At 45.1% G+C, this 20000-nt stretch overlaps 7 non-coding genes and 1 pseudogene across 7 annotated transcripts; all 8 read left to right on the forward strand.

Moving 5' to 3' along the window:
* The first annotated feature begins 3059 nt into the window (after positions 1–3059).
* LOC138960501 (5S ribosomal RNA) lies at positions 3060–3178 on the forward strand. Its single transcript, XR_011453983.1, has one exon. It is a non-coding gene; the product is annotated as a 5S ribosomal RNA (ribosomal RNA).
* A 241-nt stretch (positions 3179–3419) lies between these two features.
* LOC138960543 (5S ribosomal RNA) lies at positions 3420–3538 on the forward strand. Its single transcript, XR_011454019.1, has one exon. It is a non-coding gene; the product is annotated as a 5S ribosomal RNA (ribosomal RNA).
* Positions 3539–11202: 7664 nt separating this feature from the next.
* Positions 11203–11395, forward strand: LOC138960521 (U2 spliceosomal RNA). The gene has a single exon (XR_011454001.1). It is a non-coding gene; the product is annotated as a U2 spliceosomal RNA (small nuclear RNA).
* A 265-nt stretch (positions 11396–11660) lies between these two features.
* On the forward strand, positions 11661–11779 carry LOC138960554 (5S ribosomal RNA). Its single transcript, XR_011454030.1, has one exon. It is a non-coding gene; the product is annotated as a 5S ribosomal RNA (ribosomal RNA).
* Positions 11780–12021: 242 nt separating this feature from the next.
* On the forward strand, positions 12022–12140 carry LOC138960566 (5S ribosomal RNA). The gene has a single exon (XR_011454041.1). It is a non-coding gene; the product is annotated as a 5S ribosomal RNA (ribosomal RNA).
* Positions 12141–12696: 556 nt separating this feature from the next.
* LOC138960522 (U2 spliceosomal RNA) lies at positions 12697–12889 on the forward strand. Its single transcript, XR_011454002.1, has one exon. It is a non-coding gene; the product is annotated as a U2 spliceosomal RNA (small nuclear RNA).
* Positions 12890–13121: 232 nt separating this feature from the next.
* Positions 13122–13240, forward strand: LOC138960578 (5S ribosomal RNA). The gene has a single exon (XR_011454052.1). It is a non-coding gene; the product is annotated as a 5S ribosomal RNA (ribosomal RNA).
* Positions 13241–17724: 4484 nt separating this feature from the next.
* LOC138960524 (U2 spliceosomal RNA) lies at positions 17725–17897 on the forward strand (annotated as a pseudogene).
* Positions 17898–20000: the final 2103 nt, after the last annotated feature.

Below are 20000 nucleotides of genomic sequence, written 5' to 3' on the forward strand. Positions count from 1 at the left end.
GTGGAATACATGAAATGTGATATGAATGCTGTTTTTATACGTTATACTCTTACTTTTTCCCAAGCGCAAGACAAATTCTTCTACAAATTGAAGCCAATAAAATTTGAGTTGAGTTGAGTTGAGTTGTAGTAAAATGTAAGCCAAGGTACGTGGTTCATACAACAGACTGTATAATTATATATATAAAAAAAAGTTTGGTTCAGCCTTAGTGGCTGTTTTGTGACCGCGCCTTCCGACATGCTCTACGGTTTAATGTACAGTGGAACCTCTCTTGATAAGACCTTCACAAATCTGAGATAATCAGGTCTTGAAAAGGAAGGGAGTCTTAAAATGAACGTAAATTTACAGACGTTGTGAACACAATATCTAAGCTGAGAAAACTAGGTCTTCTACTTCTTCTTCTTCGTTCATGGGCTTAGACTCCCACGTTCACTCATGTTTTTAGCACGAGTGGATTTTGACGTGTACGTATGACCGTTTTTACCCCGCCATTCAGGCAGCCATACGCCGATTTCGGGGGAGGCATGCTGGGTATTTTCGTGTTTCTATAACCCACCGAACTCTGACATGGATCTTTTCCGTGCGCACCGTTGGTCTTGTGCTTGCGTGTACACACGAAGGGGGTTAAGTCAGTTAGCAGATCTGCACATAAGTTGACCTGGGAGATCGGAAAAATCTCCACTCTTAACCCACCAGGCGGCAGCGACCGGGATTCGAACTCACGACCTCCCGATTAGGAGGCCGACGTCTCAGTTACCACCACGCCACTGCGCCCGTCAAAACTAGGTCTCAAAAGGGGGGAATCTTAACCCGGGGGTCTCAAAGAGGGGCTCCACTGCATAGCCTCCGATCAAGTTGTACGCTTCAGTGATTGCCAGGTCTTCAAGCACCGACGAACTTTTATTAAAGATAATCCAGGCTATATTTGCCTGCACTACATTTCGCCGCCCAGCCCTGGCTTGGGAAAAGGGAAAACCCCGCTAAAAGGGGAATTGACATTTCCCACAAAGGGACGCCCGCCGAGAACTGCATTCATAATGCGAGCGCAACGTCAGCGCTTTGACGGCCTTACCTGCCAACACCCTTACCTATTCATTCGTAAGCTTTCATGTCTACTCGTCAAGCTCAGAAGGGGGGGGGGGGGGTAAGACTGTGACGTGGGCCTTTATACAGAGGACAGACAGTCCTGGAAAGGGGAAGTTTTCGGATACAAGTCTGGATGGTGGATAACAAAAAAGTTATTGATCTTTTTATGCCCGTTTGCGGAGTGGAGGAGGGGTTGGGGGGATGATTGACACTCTCCTGGACCTTTGCACTACTTGAACTGAGGAAAACAAGTCCTGGAAAGGAAGAGTTTTCGAATACAAGTCTTCAGTGGTGGAAAACAAAACCTAGTTATTGATCTGTGTATGCCCGCTTGCGGAGTGGAGGAGCGATGTCGGGGTGCGTGCACTGAGGTATACTGCTGTAGTCTATATATATGTATAACTCAATGGGTGGGCGGGTGGTGGTGGGGGGGGGGGGTGGGGGGTTGTTAAATGTGACACTGTCGTAGACCTTTGCACAGAGGACAGAAAGTCCTGGAAAAGGGGATTTTTCAGATGGAATTCTTCATGATGGAAAACAAAACCTAGTTATTTTTTGTCATGACCGCTCGCGGAGTGGAGGGGGGGGGGAGGGGGCTGTGTGCTGGGGGAGGGGAGGGTGAGGCGAGGAGGGGGAGGGAGGGAGGGGATAACACTGTCGTGGGCCTTTACACAGAGAAAAAATCCTGGAAAGGGGGAGTTTTCAGATAAAAGCCTTGATATGCGGAGGTGAGGAGGAAAACGTGTTTATTGACAGTTGACAGGGCGGGAAGAGAGGGGAGGGGGGATAATATCGAGGAAAGAAAGTCCCGGAAAAGGGGACTATTTCAGAAAAAATCTGGATGCTAAAAAACCCAAAAAAAACCATTATTATGTTTGCAATCATTCATACTTACTCGAGGAGGGTGAAAGAGCGGGGGGGGGGGGGGGGGGGGGTCGGGGAGGGGAACGCAGAACGCAGAATGGTTTATTGTACTAAGCTTAGGTCACAAACCCACATACAAACTAAGGGGGGGGGGGGGGGGGGGGCGATTGAAAAAGTAGGGGGAAGATAAAAACAACAAAAACAAAAACATGAAATAAAAAATTGGAACAAATTGCTGCTACTTGTACCTACAAAACATTCAATATTAACATATTCATTTACTAGGGGAGGGGAGAGAGAGGGGGGGGGGGGGGGAGAAGGGGAGAGGGGAGTTTACCACGAGGGCCTTCACACAAGCAGGAGAAAGAAAGTCCACGAAAGGGGGAATTTTGAAATAAAAGTCCGAATGTTGGAAAATAAAACCTATTTGTTCATTATCTTTTATATCTACTCGGGGAGGGTGGGAGATGGGGGTGCTGGAGAGGTGAGGGAGGCGGGGGGGGGGGGGGGGGTAAAGGCACGTGTCGGGGACACTAAAAAGAAAAGTTCAGGTGGGGAACATTTCAGGTACAAAAAATGTGTCTGCTGGGAAAGCCGTTTCAAGCTATGTCACTCCGACGGCTTCAGTTATTGACCTATTTTCCGTTAAAGCTGCTGCACATTTGGCTATGAGTAAAATGAAAAGATTGGGACAGAACATGGTTGGAACGACGCTGTCTGACAAAACGGATCAATCAAGTGATGAGTTCGGTCACTACTGTCAGGGGCTTGCTCCGCCTTCGCCACGGGTTGTCCTGGTATTGCAGTACCTCCAGGCTCGGCCCTCTCCTCACAACGAGGAGTAATAATCCAATTCAAAAGTCATGAGCACACACCCAAAGCTTTGAAAAAAAAGGTTTATGATGTGTAGTGAGTAAATATGCCTTTTGTTGTGGAGAGAGAGAGAGAGAGAGAGAGAGAGAGAGAGAGAGAGAGAGAGAGAGAGAGAGAGAGAGAGAGAGAGAGAGAGAGAGAGAGAGAGAGAGAAACGTCTTACTTTCGATATCAGTCAGTGTGCATGGTTGTGCACTTTGCATTGATATATAGAGCTTAATTTTCACTCCTCTCTCGCCAACGGCCATACCACGTTGAAAGCACCGGTTCTCGTCCGATCACCGAAGTTAAGCAACGTCGGGCCCGGTTAGTACTTGGATGGGTGACCGCCTGGGAACACCGGGTGCAGTTGGCATCATTTTTTTCCGTGTTTTTTTTTCTATTTCTCCTTGGTGGTAGTATATTGTTTTTTTCATTGTTTTAATTTTTTTTTTTACAACTAGCTGACGGATAGGATAATTGTTGCTGATGGTGAAGGACGGCCAAGATTGTCTTTTCTTTAGTAGGGGGAGTCGTCCCGGAATGCAGTGTTGATTTTGATGGTGGGCTTGTGCAGTTTGCATCGATATATAGAGCTTAAATTTCCCTCCACTTTCGCCAACGGCCATACCACGTTGAAAGCACCGGTTCTCGTCCGATCACCGAAGTTAAGCAACGTCGGGCCCGGTTAGTACTTGGATGGGTGACCGCCTGGGAACACCGGGTGCAGTTGGCATCATTTTTTTTCCTCCCGGCGTCTTTCTGTTTAGTTTTCTTGTTCTTTTTGGTGTATTTTTTCTCTGTTGTTCCAATGTTTCATTGTTTTGTTTATTATGTATTTGATTTCCTAACTGTTGATACATTTTGCAGATAATTATGATCACGCTTGATGAGCGACATCGTATTGGATGGAAGAGGTGAGTATCATGTTTTTTTCTCAAATGTTATTTGTTTGTTTGTGTGTCTGTGTCGAGTGTGTTTACACAGCATACCTCTCCTCTGTATGTACTGTGGTCAGAGAGAGAGAGACTTACCTGACGTCGGCCTGACGTTGTTCAAGCTGTGAAAAGAACCATTTTGTGCAGGAAAGGGTGTTTTTGCAGTGCATAGTGGCTTACTTTTAAATAACAACGTTGAGTGGGACGAAATGGACCTTCAGGATAAAGGAATGGGGGGATGGGTGTGCAATTGGTGGGTTGAAAATGTAGCTTTGTCAAGTATGGAAGGGCAGCGTCCCTGTTTGTAAGTGTCTGCAACTTTCATGGCACTTGATTTTTGAGGCCGGAGGGGTTATTTATGTCATGTCATGAATGTCGTGTTCTGTCACGTGCATGTCATGTCACACTCAGCACGAGTAATTCACTGCAGTTGCTGGCCCGTAGAGTGCGTTCTTTCACAAGCAAACATGCTGATTACATAGCGACTGCTTTAACGCACCTCGAGCTTACATAGCCAAGTCAGTGCTCAAATAGCGATTTTCTCCCGAATTCCTGAGGGTAAAGGGGGACAATCACATTTTCGTTGTGTCTTAAACACACGACACAGCTCCCTCTGCTCTTGGCGTGGGTCCAGAAAGGGGGCTAGCTGCCCTTGGTGGCGTTCCCACTCGCCCTGCAGGAGTCCTCGTGTTTCTCGGGAGAGAAGTGAAAGTCGCTAGAGGGGTGAGCTTCAGCTCACTCTTTGTCTGGGGACGCTTTTGTTACCCTGCTTTTATCCTGCCTTTTTAACCCTGAGCTGTTTGGCTTGTTTTTTCTTGGTGACCGTACCGTACCTTGTAAGTGATGAGCCAAGTTGCTAAACACAAACTGCCAAACACCACCTTTGCTGATAGGCGGGAAACGTTCATCTGGGTAGATAACTACCTTCCAACGGACACCACTGCTCTGAGGGAGCAAGATTGGTCCCTTAATATGGACCAAACAGCAAGCGGTTCTGACCGCGCCCCAGATATTCCCATGGAATCACTGAATGAGACTGACCGGGCCAGCCGGACTGGTCAGTCCCCAAAATCCAAACAGCTTAATAAAGCAATCACCAATGAGAAAACCAGCATATCTTCTCCTTTCAAGAGAAAGAGATTGCGGGAGGACGACCCTGAGGGGGGGCAGAGCTCTCCGGAATCTCTTCTCTTCCGGGATAGCCCCCCACGCTCTCAGATTACTGATCATTTTGAGGAAGACTTCACCGAAGTCAATCGTAAGAAGCCCAAAAAGAAAAAGAAGCAAAAGGTCCTCTGCGAGGGTCCCCCTCTTCAGGGAAACACAGGTATTTCCCATGCAACATCTGCCCGGGGGGTCGACACCTCCCAACCCCTAACTGAATCACAAGAAAACCAGACAACTCAACAGCCACTACCACCTGCCAATACACACACACACACAAAACAAAGACCCCGAAGAAAACTTCTTTACCAACCCAAGCAACCTCCTCCCTCCTTCTTAGAGTTCCCCGTGGTGGTGCAGGACCTGAAGGAGGGCCCTGCAACATTGCAGGGACTCGGCCTCAGGAGGAAAAAAACTTTTGACCTTGCCATCGGCGAGGTCAAAGAAATACGCATGCTGGCAGCTGGGAGCGTCCTGGTAGGGTGCTCCTCAGCATCACAACAAAACAAGCTATTGAGGCTGGACTCGATCGGCGGCATCAAAGTGAAATGCCACCGTCCGGAGGTAACAACCGAAGGTGTCATTAAACGCATACCCACAATACATTCAGGAACAGACCTGTCTGAGATGGCAGTGGGCGTGCGCGTCCGGATGGAGGATGGGAGTCTTGTAGAAAAGGGCCCCTCCTCGGTTCGATCTTTTCGCCGTCTTCTCCTTAGGGATGGGAAACCGTCTCAGGCGGTCCGTGTCACGTTTACAACGGCAATTCTTCCAGACAGCGTCGTTCTGGAGAGTGAGGTGTACGGCGTCGAACCCTACACTCCTCCAGTGCGGCGCTGTACGAAGTGCCAGAGACTATCGCACCTAAAACAACAATGCAAATCAAAAGTGCAGATCTGCCCCCGATGTGGCTCCAAGGGCCACGACGGAGCGACGTGCACCAAGGCCAAACATTGCGTAAACTGCAAGGGCGAGCATTCCGCCGCTTATCTTGGATGCCCGGAAATGAGACTGAGGCTGCAGGCCAATAAGATCAGGTCGGCAGCATACATACCATATTCTGAGGCCCTGGATCGGGCGCGGCGCGAGCTCGCCAAACAACAAAATAAAACAGCGACTGCCCCAGCGGAAATGAGGGACTCCTTCTGGCGTCCCCCTCCGCAACCGATCCGGCGGACCTCAACCCCCCGGTCCGGGTACTCTTTGGCTGTCCAGAGACCCCCCCTGGGTGGGCAAGTAAATAAAATACAAGAAATCAAAAACAAAATGACCGAACATGACAATACACTCCTTCCAGTTCATGCGGACAGTTCTGCTGCAACCGCGAAGCACCAAACAACTTCGCAAAATCCAAATCCTGGCCCCCAGGCGCCCTGTAAGTCTCAAACGGCTCGGGCAGAGGCGCCGCTTCATGGGACCCCCGGGTTAAAGGCCTCCCTCCTACGCAAAGCCCAGAACAGGAAGGAGGACTCGAAAGAAGAGCAGCTCTTCGAGAGGTTGATGGGGAGAATGGAGGAGGGATTGGCCCAGAGATTCAGAGAATACAAACTTAAAACTGAACAGGAAATAAAGCAGCAGATGAGGGAGGAGCAGGAGAAGGCAGAGCTTGAGCTAGCCGACGCTGCACTAGATAAGCTAAAAACAGGAGAGCAATATGCAAATTTAAATGAACAACAAAGAGGCCTTCAAGGTTTCATCGAGCAGTGCCTCGGCTTCATGGTTAAGGCCAGACAGATGCAGAGTCCTCTCGACCTGATCGACTCCCTCTCAGCTACATACACACAACTCTCCAACACCAAGGTTGAACGCTTCATTCCGGGCGGCGCCACTCTGGCGCTGGGCGCTCTTGCTGGTGCCAAGCAGTTGTCCGTGACGGATATGAAAGCTGTTAAAACCACTTTTTAACCTATTTTAAATCTGCCCTTTAACTTACCTTCTTTGTGCGTGTTAAAATGGCTGAACAAGGTGAAAGCGGTCACGGATTTATCATATTACAGTGGAACTGTCGCTCTATCAACTCTAACTTCTCTCAGCTATATAATTATATATCAAATCACTCTGCTGACATCTTAGTTATCCAGTCAGTCAAGAGAAAACGCTCCCTACTGCCTTCTATAGATGGTTTTGACTTCCCTCCCATAGTAGAGCAAAAGGGCTCAGGGCAACTCATTCAAACAGCTATTTATCTAAAGTCTTCCTTAAATTACAAACCCTTTGCACCTCTCATCCCTAGTTCAGAAAATCTCAGTACATGTGCTGTTGAAATCGAAATAAAAGGATCCAAAAACCTCAACATAGTTAACATATATTACCCCCACGGGTGTAATAAAAAAGGAACTACCGACTGGCTAAAATCCCTGGATCATGGCAGGGCACACTGGTGCGTGATGGGTGATTTTAATAATCACCACCCTCTGTGGGACTCTGCTAACCCTAGATACAAACATGCCAATAGCAACCTTGCTGACGTCATTTTGGAAACTGACTTTTGTATACTAAACGATGGCTCGGCAACCAGACTTCCAGACAGAGCTGACCATTCCCCGTCAGCAATCGATCTCTCCCTTTGCTCAAATGCCATAGTCACTGACATCGACTGGAACGTTTTCCCGGACGCCCTCGGCTCCGATCACTTACCCATTGTTCTTACCTTCCGCCACTTCGCCCCTAATCGCAATAACTCGGAGGTCAGAAAAAAGTACAATTACAAACAGGCAAATTGGGACAGCTTCCGTGCGGAGCTTGAGGGTGTCAGGGAGGAAACTCTCCTTACGGATGACATCGAAGCCTCTTACAATAACATACGTCAATGTATACTCACTGCTGCCAATAATCACATTCCGCTTAAATCAGTAAATCCTAACTGTAAGGCCAAAAGGAATGAGTGGTGGAATGCAGACTGTGATGAAGCCTTGGCAAACAAGCGATATCACATTAGGACATATCTCAGGCACTGCTCAGACGCTAACTTCACGAATATGAAGTCAGCTGAAATACAATTTAACCAGATCACCGCTGAGGCTAAACTTCAAAACTGGGAAAACTTTGTCCACAAAGAAACTAAAGATTACAAAGACTGTGGCAAAATCTGGAAGAAAATCCGCAGATTTAAATGTAGATACAGAACTAAAGAAAAGCCACTACTATCGGGTGATAAAATGACCACAACTGACTCTGAAAAGGCAAACCTATTAGCAGATACCTTTGCCAAAAATAGTCAATCAAAATCCCTAGATACTGAACGACTCAATTATAGGTTAGATCAGGAGAAGGGTTTCACATACCCCCCAGATGACAACCAGTTGCCTATAAACTGCATGTTTAAGGCAAAAGAAGTCCAAAACGCCATCTCTTCTGTGAAAGACCCAAAAAAATCCACAGGTTTAGACCCAATATCATATCACATGATAAAACATCTACCACCTAACTTTGTTAAGTTGCTCACTCAGTTTTTCAACCTATGCTGGTTAAAGGATACTATCCCCGCAGCGTGGTCAGACTCACAAGTAGTAGCAGTATTGAAGAGCGGAAAACCGGGCAATCTACCTGGCAGTTGCCGCCCCATATCACTAACCCCCCACCTCAGCAAGATCTTTGAGCGTGTGGTGAACCAGAGGCTGGAGTTCCACCTCAATAAACACAATATCATTCCTACATGCCAGGCAGGTTTTAGGCAAGGTCGTTCGTGTGCGGACTACATTGTGCACGTCACTGAAAAAATCAAAAAGACCTTGGCACATAGTAATAATTCTCTTCTTGGAACCTTCTTTGATATTAAATCTGCGTACGACAGCGTCTGGCATGCTCGTCTACTCCTAAAACTCGGCAGAATCGGTGTCTCTGGCCACATGTACCAATTCATCAAAAACTTCATCAGCAATCGCAAGATGTCTGTCCGGGTGGGCTCTTCGGTGTCCGAAACCCATGCGCTGGACATGGGGGTTCCCCAGGGCAGTATCATCGCGCCAAACTTATTCAGCATCATGCTCTATGACATTACTTCTGTTAAGGTTGACGGTGCCAGTGTACTTCTGTATGCGGACGACCTCGCCTTAATAGACACTAATAGACCACGCCATAACAGAGTTACCAACACTGTTGACTTATCTTCTTACCAAACTAAAATCGACAACCTCTGTCAATATATGTACACCAACGGCTTCCAACTAGCCTCAAATAAAACAGTCTTTCTTGTTGTCTCCCGTAGACAACTGTACAGGAACTGCAGTATAAAGATAGGTTGTGATATTATCAAACCGAGCTCAGAAGTTAAGTTCCTCGGCGTTATCATCGATACAAGACTTAACTGGACCAGTCATATCGAACATCTGATCAATAAGGCCAACAAGGATCTTTATATCATACGCTACCTGGCGTCCCAATCCTGGGCCAGAGGGCGTAAGTGTGTCACAGAGGTAGTGCGGGCATTAATTCGCTCCCGCCTCCTTTACGGGTGCGAAGCTTATTTCGCGACGCGCCCGGCGCTCATGAAAAAACTGGCTATTATAGAGTGCAGGGCGCTCAAAATAGCTCTGGGACTCTCCCAACAAGCGAGTAAGAGTCGAGTCTACAGCGAGTGTGGGTGGCTGCCCCTTGTGGATGAGATAAAACTCCGTTCAGCTCAGTATGCTGTCAGAGCCCACGCGGTAGAGAACTCTGCCTGCGAGGTCCTGACTGACTTTTTTCCTCAGCACCAAAATTATGAGGCCAACACCAAACATAGCACTCAACTCTTGGCCAAAACGCTACCCTTATCCGACACAGTAAACCGCATTCTAGCCGATAGCGGGGTGAAGGTCAGTGAGCTGGCCAGGGTCCCCCCGCCCTCCTACCCGCCTTGGCTTGAGGAAACCCCTACTATCATATACGACAGTGAAGATAATACTACCAAAAAAGATAACCCCGTCTACCTAGCTACTGTTACAAAAGAAACCCTAAACTACAAATTCTCGGAGCATTTTAAAGTCTTTACTGACGGATCCAAATTTGCAGACGGCAGCGTTGGCTGCGCCTTTGTGATCCCAGATCTCAAAATCTCAAGGAAATATACTCTTAATAAAGACATCTCCATATTCTCAGCCGAGCTATTTGCCTTGCTCATGGCATGCACTTTTATAAATGACCTCCCAGTCACACCGCGTGCGGTAGTTTTCTGCTCTGACTCGCGCTCTTCATTACAAGCTCTGCATCGAAACACATCAAATCGGGCAGAGCTACAAAGAGAAATCCTCTTTATATGTCACCAGTTAATCTCATCCGGCACATCCGTATCATTTCTCTGGGTCCCCTCTCACGTAGGGGTCCGGGGAAATGAACTGGCGGATGTCGCTGCCAAAGAAGCGGCAGAATCTAGCCCAGCTAACACTAACATCGGCTACTCAGTAACCGAGTTCTACAGTAAAATCCGTAAACTCATTCGAAGTCAGTACGTAACATCTCTGTCCTATCAACCCATTGATATGAACGATCTACACCCCGATCTCCCAACAAACCTCCTCACTATCTTCAGACGCCTCCGTGCCGGCGGCTGCCGCTTCCATATCTTTAACAAGTCCTGCCATTGTGGAGAACCCTATTCATTTCAACACATTTTCGCTCCATGCGCTACAAATAGAATTACCTTTAAAACCTTATATGACCATATGCAGCTCCATGGTCTGAGTCCCCAGGATTATCTGCGCAGTAGCATTTCTCTAGGCTGGTCACACAGCTTGCTGCTGTGCCGACTGGTCAGGGACTCGGACATGGGGCTGTGGGTATAACTAAGCCCAGATTATCACATCAGCGTGTTTCAGTTTGAGGTCGAGTGGCTCCCGCCATCCCTCCTGATTCCAGCGACTACCTTCTAGACAACATATCCTCACCCAAGGCCCATTAGTCGCCAAACTGTACATATTGTTTTTATTACCACGGCCTTCGTGGCTTACATCTTAATCCTTTTATTTGTAAAAAGTTTTGAGATTTATTGTTCGTGTTCCTCTTACTTGCTCATCTATTTGGTTTTATTGGTGATCCTGAAAGGTTCCACTTTTTAACTCGATTTGAAATAAAATAAAAATAATATTACAAGCCCGTTATTCAAGATATAGAATACAGACTTATAATTCTTACCAAGAAACATCTTAACTACTTTTCATTTTAACAAATTCCACAGAGCATTATCAACTCAACCCCACCCCCTGCCCTCCTCTCCTTATTTTTTGTTTCTTTCTTTCCTCTTTTTGAAAGCGGACAAACACTCAAGTCCTTAATGGCTCAAAACCGTAGGACTTTTAATATTAATTTTAACGGAGGGGTTATCGCTTCTCGGCCTTTTGGCTAAGATCAAAGTGTAGTATCTGTTCTTATCAGCTTAATATCTGATACGCTCCCGACAAGGGGGCTTCGATATTAAACTGATTTTTGAACTCAGGTGAAGTGTCAGGGGCTTGCTCCGCCTTCGCCACGGGTTGTCCTGGTATTGCAGTACCTCCAGGCTCGGCCCTCTCCTCACAACGAGGAGTAATAATCCAATTCAAAAGTCATGAGCACACACCCAAAGCTTTGAAAAAAAGGGTTATGATGTGTAGTGAGTAAATATGCCTTTTATTGTGGAGAGAGAGAGAGAGAGAGAGAGAGAGAGAGAGAGAGAGAGAGAGAGAGAGAGAGAGAGAGAGAGAGAGAGAGAGAGAGAAACGTCTTACTTTCGATATCAGTCAGTGTGCATGGTTGTGCACTTTGCATTGATATATAGAGCTTAATTTTCACTCCTCTCTCGCCAACGGCCATACCACGTTGAAAGCACCGGTTCTCGTCCGATCACCGAAGTTAAGCAACGTCGGGCCCGGTTAGTACTTGGATGGGTGACCGCCTGGGAACACCGGGTGCAGTTGGCATCATTTTTTTCCGTGTTTTTTTTCTATTTCTCCTTGGTGGTAGTATATTGTTTTTTTCATTGTTTTAATTTTTTTTTTTTTACAACTAGCTGACGGATAGGATAATTGTTGCTGATGGTGAAGGACGGCCAAGATTGTCTTTTCTTTAGTAGGGGGAGTCGTCCCGGAATGCAGTGTTGATTTTGATGGTGGGCTTGTGCAGTTTGCATCGATATATAGAGCTTAAATTTCCCTCCACTTTCGCCAACGGCCATACCACGTTGAAAGCACCGGTTCTCGTCCGATCACCGAAGTTAAGCAACGTCGGGCCCGGTTAGTACTTGGATGGGTGACCGCCTGGGAACACCGGGTGCAGTTGGCATCATTTTTTTTCCTCCCGGCGTCTTTCTGTTTAGTTTTCTTGTTCTTTTTGGTGTATTTTTTCTCTGTTGTTCCAATGTTTCATTGTTTTGTTTATTATGTATTTGATTTCCTAACTGTTGATACATTTTGCAGATAATTATGATCACGCTTGATGAGCGACATCGTATTGGATGGAAGAGGTGAGTATCATGTTTTTTTCTCAAATGTTATTTGTTTGTTTGTGTGTCTGTGTCGAGTGTGTTTACACAGCATACCTCTCCTCTGTATGTACTGTGGTCAGAGAGAGAGAGACTTACCTGACGTCGGCCTGACGTTGTTCAAGCTGTGAAAAGAACCATTTTGTGCAGGAAAGGGTGTTTTTGCAGTGCATAGTGGCTTACTTTTAAATAACAACGTTGAGTGGGACGAAATGGACCTTCAGGATAAAGGAATGGGGGGATGGGTGTGCAATTGGTGGGTTGAAAATGTAGCTTTGTCAAGTATGGAAGGGCAGCGTCCCTGTTTGTAAGTGTCTGCAACTTTCATGGCACTTGATTTTTGAGTCCGGAGGGGTTATCGCTTCTCGGCCTTTTGGCTAAGATCAAAGTGTAGTATCTGTTCTTATCAGCTTAATATCTGATACGCTCCCGACAAGGGGGCTTCGATATTAAACTGATTTTTGAACTCAGGTGAAGTGTCAGGGGCTTGCTCCGCCTTCGCCACGGGTTGTCCTGGTATTGCAGTACCTCCAGGCTCGGCCCTCTCCTCACAACGAGGAGTAATAATCCAATTCAAAAGTCATGAGCACACACCCAAAGCTTTGAAAAAAAAGGTTTATGATGTGTAGTGAGTAAATATGCCTTTTGTTGTGGAGAGAGAGAGAGAGAGAGAGAGAGAGAGAGAGAGAGAGAGAGAGAAACGTCTTACTTTCGATATCAGTCAGTGTGCATGGTTGTGCACTTTGCATTGATATATAGAGCTTAATTTTCACTCCTCTCTCGCCAACGGCCATACCACGTTGAAAGCACCGGTTCTCGTCCGATCACCGAAGTTAAGCAACGTCGGGCCCGGTTAGTACTTGGATGGGTGACCGCCTGGGAACACCGGGTGCAGTTGGCATCATTTTTTTTCCTCCCGGCGTCTTTCTGTTTAGTTTTCTTGTTCTTTTTGGTGTATTTTTTCTCTGTTGTTCCAATGTTTCATTGTTTTGTTGGCTCACGTAAGTGTAGCCTATGCGATCGTAACTTTGTCTGTCTGTGCGTGCGTGCGTGCGTGCGTCTGTGCGTGTGTATGTCTGTGGTAGAAACTCTAACATTTGAAGACGTCACATTACATTGACGTCACATTATGACGTAAGAGGGTTAGACGTCACGCGAAGGAAGTACTGACAGTCTCGGTCATTATTATTTTGAGCGAGCCGAGACTAGTTGGCAGTCGTGTCCTTGTAAGTAGGCTACATGCAGACAGACAGATCTAGATCTAGTGTCTCGCTTTCTTGCACAGTTTCACCTATGGCAGGTTTCACGGTAATCAGACTCTTTGATGTGTGTAAACTTTGCCTTCAAATTACTTGCTTACTGTGTTGATTTTCATCATTTTTTCTGCTTGGCATGAGTAAGTATGGTATTTGCAATACAAAAAAATAAATAAAAGCTAAAATGTTTGTGTTTGAGCAATTATTTGAGCGAGTTTTTCGAAGCGAACGTGTGAATCCTGACAGACACCATTTCCTTCTGTCACATGACCCCATCTCAAAGTGTGATTCAACAGACACGAAAATAACACACAAAACTTATGATAATGAGGTTATTAATTCAATTAATACACAAGGTTAGTCTCTGACTAGATAAAATAAGGAAAAAATATCAAATGGGAGCATAAAACCGTTTCTGGAAAAATTTTCAATCGCCACCGAAAGTGTCTGTCAGTAAAAAAAACCACGTGCTTTGTTTGCAAAAAGCAAAGCCTAATTATACACATCGCGTGCTTTTGTCTGTTATTCTTGGTTGTGAACATCAATTTATTGATGTTCTTCACTGGAAAGCAGGTGTATCATCAACAGTATCACAAAATCGCAAAGAATGAACATTTTTGTTGTGATCCGACCGGTGTCTGTAGACTGAATCACACGTTCGGCAAACTTTGTTTTTAACGGAAATAACCGAGCCTTTCATCGGAAACGACGTTTCAACCGCTTCAGATCGTCTGCAGGAAGAAAAAGAGGAATGCGATACCCAGTGAGTAAAACATTTAATCGTTTTTAGTGCCTTTTGATCAAGTTTTGTTGCGTCTGTCAGCAACGTTCGTCAACCCAACGTTCGGCACAGCGACGCACGCATACGGATTTGCAGCGTTTGCATTCGGAAAGTGAGGGATTTGTGAGTTCGTTTGCATAATTTCAATCGCTAGTAGGTTTTCCCTTCGTCTCCCATTGTTGTGTTTGCATGTTATTGGCATTTCATTGTGTAAATTGAAAGTTTGTGAGTAACAGTAGTACAATCTGTCGAACGTTGGCGACGCTGACAGACGGAAATATCGAACGTTGCCTTCAATGACAGAAGGGCTTGGCGATCGTACTTTCGATTCGTAGGAACACAATATGGAGACAGCAATGTGCGCTCGTTACCACAACGGTCATGAACCGGTGTAACACAAAATTTTTACTCCACGAAAAATTGACTCCGGAGTAAACTTCCAGTAAAAATCTTGTACGAAAAAAGAACTCCACAAGGAACTAAATTTTTACTCCCCAAATATGTACTCCCAGTAAACATCTCGTACGAGAAACTTAGGGCCTACTCCTTCGTTTATAATTCGCACAATATCCCATTTACGTGCAATCCCGTTTTGCCGCCGTCCCATTTTGGCGACATTTCACAAGCCAAGCGTCATCTTACTACCGCATCCGATTTTGGCGCAATCCCGTTTCGCCGCTATCCCATTTTTATTTTTTTTAATTTTTATTTTTACATTTAGTCAAGTTTTGACTAAATGTTTTAACGTAGAGGGGGGGAATCGAGACGAGGGTCGTGGTGTATGTGTGTGTGTCTGTCTGTGCGTGTGTGTGTGTGTAGAGCGATTCAGACCAAACTACTGGACCGATCTTTATGAAATTTGACATGAGAGTTCCTGGGAATGATATCCCCGGATATTTTTTTTATTTTTTTCCATAAATACCTTTGATGACGTCATATCCGGCTTTTTGTAAAAGTTGAGGCGGCACTGTCACACCCTCATTTTTCAATCAAATTGATTGAAATTTTGGCCAAGCAATCTCTGAAGAAGGCCGGACTTCGGTATTGCATTTCAAGTTGGTGGCTTAAAAATTAATTGATAACTTTGGTCATTGAAAACCTGAAAATTGTAAAAAAAATTAATTTGGTTTTAAAACGATCCAAATTTACGTTCATCTTATTCTTCATCATTTTCTGATTCCAAAAACATATAAATATGTTACATTCGGATTAAAAACAAGCTCTGAAAATTAAAAATATAAAAATTATTATAAAAAAAAAATTCCGAAATCGATTTAAAAACAATTTCATCTTATTTCTTGTGGGTTCCTGATTCCAAAATCATATAGGTGTGATATGTTTGGATTAAAAACACGCTCAGAAAGTTAAAAAGAATAGAGATAAAGAAAAGCGTGCTATCCTTCTCAGCGCAACTACTACCCCGCTCTTCTTGTCAATTTCACTGCCTTTGCATCGAGCGGTGAACTGAAGATGCTACGAGTATACGCTCTTGCTGTAAAAATGCAGTGAGTTCAGTTTCATTCTGTTAGTTCGACAGCTTGACTAAATGTTGTTCATGAACAAAGTATGCAAACCAGATGATCCAGCGACGTCCTTCCCAATTTATGTCCAAAGGACGTCTACCCACAACACGCCACTGGATGCCGCGTGGTCAGCCAACCATGTGGTGCCAGTCGTGAAAACCAGGTTCTTTGTCCCACAGTGAGACATTCAAGTTGGGGATTTTGTGACCGCTGACTTTGTCAGCATGGATGGAAAGGTGGAGAGATACAGGGCGGTGATCATCCCCAAGTCAACCCATTTCCCCGATGGGCCAGATCGAGAGGAGATCTGTGTGAAGTGTTTGCGCGCAAAAGACAATGGGAGATACTATGTCTTTCCTAATGTTGATGACATTTCATGCTTGCCAATGGCTCAGATAAAAAAAAATCCCACCAACCAACCATGAACAACAGGGGGATTACTTTTTTTGACATGTGACCAAGTCTCATTTGAGCGTTCACAGTGTTACCTGAGAATAGCACACCCCCTTGAATTGGGACCAAAGAAAAAGCGTTGTATATATGCATTTTTGAATGCTTTTCTAAAGTCATAAGTTCATTTGTGAATTTTTTTTTTGGTAGGGATTGTTTTGCTGAATGCATGCAGTTAAGAAATTGACCCCGTTTTCAAATTTAGGGGGTAGGGTTGCCCCATAGCCCACGTATGTCTGTGTGACTGTGTCAAATATCAATCAACTTTGCGTACAAAATGTATAGATGTTTGTTTTTCGATTTTAGGATGATTTCTTAAGCTGGCCAGAACTTCTGAGGTCTACAGGAAACGATAAAGATAAAAAATGTACAAAATATAAGTAGCGTCCTTTATCTTACCATTGTTCTGATCAATGCTGTCCCTTTATTTGCAAGTTAACCATTTTTCTTAATGTGTTCAAGGAGTATGTTAAAAATTATTATCAATGGTTGCTTTAAACAGCACCTTTGGGCAGTTATTATGCACTGAAGTTGTAAAAGCATGTTTTGGGGGTTTTAGGATATAGCGTCTTGGAACGCCAATCATCTTGGAAATACGAATGTTCATATAATTGTTTTTACTGTTTTGGATAGATAAAAAGTTGAACTCTTGGTGCAAACTGTTTTTTGGCCCCTGTTTGACTATTTATTATTTTGGAATATTGTGTGTGAGGGGGAAACTGCAATCCTCAATATCATGAAACGTGCCCTATGCTCTTTCTGTGTGTGTGTGTGTGTGTGTGTGTGTGTGTGTGTGTGTGTGTGTGTGTGTGTGTGTGTGTGTGTGTGTGTGTGTGTGTGTGTGTGTGTGATTGAGTTTGTGTTACTGTTTGTCGATTTCTTACGTGAGCCTTGATGGCTTCGCCTCTTGTTTATTATGTATTTGATTTCCTAACTGTTGATACATTTTGCAGATAATTATGATCACGCTTGATGAGCGACATCGTATTGGATGGAAGAGGTGAGTATCATGTTTTTTTCTCAAATGTTATTTGTTTGTTTGTGTGTCTGTGTCGAGTGTGTTTACACAGCATACCTCTCCTCTGTATGTACTGTGGTCAGAGAGAGAGAGACTTACCTGACGTCGGCCTGACGTTGTTCAAGCTGTGAAAAGAACCATTTTGTGCAGGAAAGGGTGTTTTTGCAGTGCATAGTGGCTTACTTTTAAATAACAACGTTGAGTGGGACGAAATGGACCTTCAGGATAAAGGAATGGGGGGATGGGTGTGCAATTGGTGGGTTGAAAATGTAGCTTTGTCAAGTATGGAAGGGCAGCGTCCCTGTTTGTAAGTGTCTGCAACTTTCATGGCACTTGATTTTTGAGTCCGGAGGGGTTATCGCTTCTCGGCCTTTTGGCTAAGATCAAAGTGTAGTATCTGTTCGCGTAGTATTGAGCTGGTTTACTAAGTTCGGACAGGCGTCCGGGGCAAAACTAAACAACCATAAAACCGAATGCATGTATTTAGGGCGATGGAGAAACCGTAAGGACTCTCCCCTCGGCCTCCCTCTGGTAGATAATATGACAGTTTTTGGTATTAAAGTGGGCAACGTCACACAAGATGACATATGGCAACCTCTGCTACTAAGGATAGAGAAAACCCTAAACTTGCTCAAGAATCGTAACCTGTCTATGTATGGCAAAGCTAAAACTGTAAATATTATGATTTTGTCCAAATTGTGGTACGTCGCCACCGTTTTACCTCCCCCAGACCATTATGTTAAGTTGATTGAAAGACGTGTTTTTGATTTCGTGTGGTCCTCACGCAACGAACAAGTTAACCGGGAAACCATGTTTTTGAGTCCGGAGAAAGGAGGAGTAGGAGTTGTAAACATTCGAACAAAAGTGAAGAGCCTCTTGTTAGCACAAGTCTTGAAAGTCTTTTTAAGTAAAGATTGTCCATGGGTATTCTTTGGGCACACCTTTTTGGGGTTAGTGCTTAGGCGTTTTCCCGACTATGTTTTTTCAAACAACCAGCCGCATTGTGTGGAGGACCTACCCTCATTTTATGTAAATTGCCGTGCTGCCGTACAAGCAGTACTTTGTGCAAAACCTGATTTTGTCTTTACATGTACTCAAACTTGCAAAATGTACTATCAACTTCTGTTAAAGGCCAAAAATACTGTGCCTAAGTGTTGCACAACCTTTCCACAGCTACCCTTCAATATTCTGTTTCGCGATCTGACGAACAAAGTGCTAGACCCTGTCACTCTAAATGTGTGTTTCAGGCTAGCACATGACGTTCTGCCAGTCGCATACAGACTGTATTTGTGGAATTACCCCGTAGTCAGTTTTTGTACATTTTGCCGCACACAGTGTGAGACGGTAGAGCACTTGTTGTTTTACTGCCCACTGTCTCTGCTTGCCAAAGAATGGCTCCACAATATGCTAAAAGATTTGTGTGATTTGGATTTAAATATTGAAATGCTTCGTTTTGGGCTTGTCAACCCCACGGTTGACTTCCGTGACCTCGCACTGGTTCTGCTATCCGAGTACAGATACTCAGTATGGATGTGTCGGAACCAGTGTCGATTTGACAACAAACGTCTAACTGCACAGCAGTATAAAAAATACCTAACAGCTCGTGTGAGCAACAGAATTTTAATTGACCATCGTCGTCTGACGATTGACAAGTTCACCCGCCTATGGATCCTGCCCGGTCTTTGTAGGCTGAACGGCAGGGGGCGGGTGGTCAACACCTTCCCTCCTTAAAATGTAATTATTCCGTAACTGATGGTCATTGGGCATGTGCTAAAAGGAGAGTGAGAGGCAGCGTGAAAAGAAAGAGTGAATGACGTACATGCCCGGTGACCAAGTGTGAATGTGTGGAGGAATAATGCTTGATCTATGTGTGTAAAAACATGTTTTTGCATATGTCCAGCCATGATGATTGTATGATGATTGTATAAGGGAATATTCCTGCGAACATGTTTCGTATGTATGAAAATAGCCTAGTCATTGCAAAACCTATTTTGTGCAAGTGATGCTGTTTTTGCTGCCAAGCGCGCACTGAACAGCCTTGCAGGCACCAACAGACGCCGACCCCCTTTCCTCCCCCTCCCCCCCCCCCCCCCCCCCCCCCTCTTTCCCTACCTCGACCAGTGCATAGCTACATATCAGCCCGCACACTGACATTCTTTGTACTCAGCACATACACACCCTTACTCCCAGCCTCTTGGCTCTCTCCTCTTCCTGCTGCTCCCTTTTCCCACGGCAATAAAACACCCTCCTCCCTACCCTCCCCCTCCCCCCCCCCCCCCCCCACATGTGCCAGTCGCTGTCTGAACTCGGGGTGCCCCTTGCAGATAACCCCCACCAGAACACACATTCTTTGTACAACACGTTTTCCCGGTTTATGTGCAACACTGTGCATGGACACCTCACAAAATACGCAAAGTAAAAAGATCAACTTGTTTTACCACTTACATTTTGTAGATCACTGTTTTCTTAGTTTGTGTTATTTCCGCACCAAAAGTCCTTCCTTGTTGTAAAGGATCTGTATAATGTTCGTTTCCCAGTTTTGTGTGATTTGTAATTGAATCTCCATGCTTTTGACATGTCGCACGACACAGACACATGACAAAAACTTACCAAAAAGATCAATTTGTTTTATA

Source organism: Littorina saxatilis, linkage group LG2 (assembly GCF_037325665.1).
Source record: "Littorina saxatilis isolate snail1 linkage group LG2, US_GU_Lsax_2.0, whole genome shotgun sequence".
In the NCBI taxonomy this organism is placed as follows: domain Eukaryota; kingdom Metazoa; phylum Mollusca; class Gastropoda; order Littorinimorpha; family Littorinidae; genus Littorina; species Littorina saxatilis.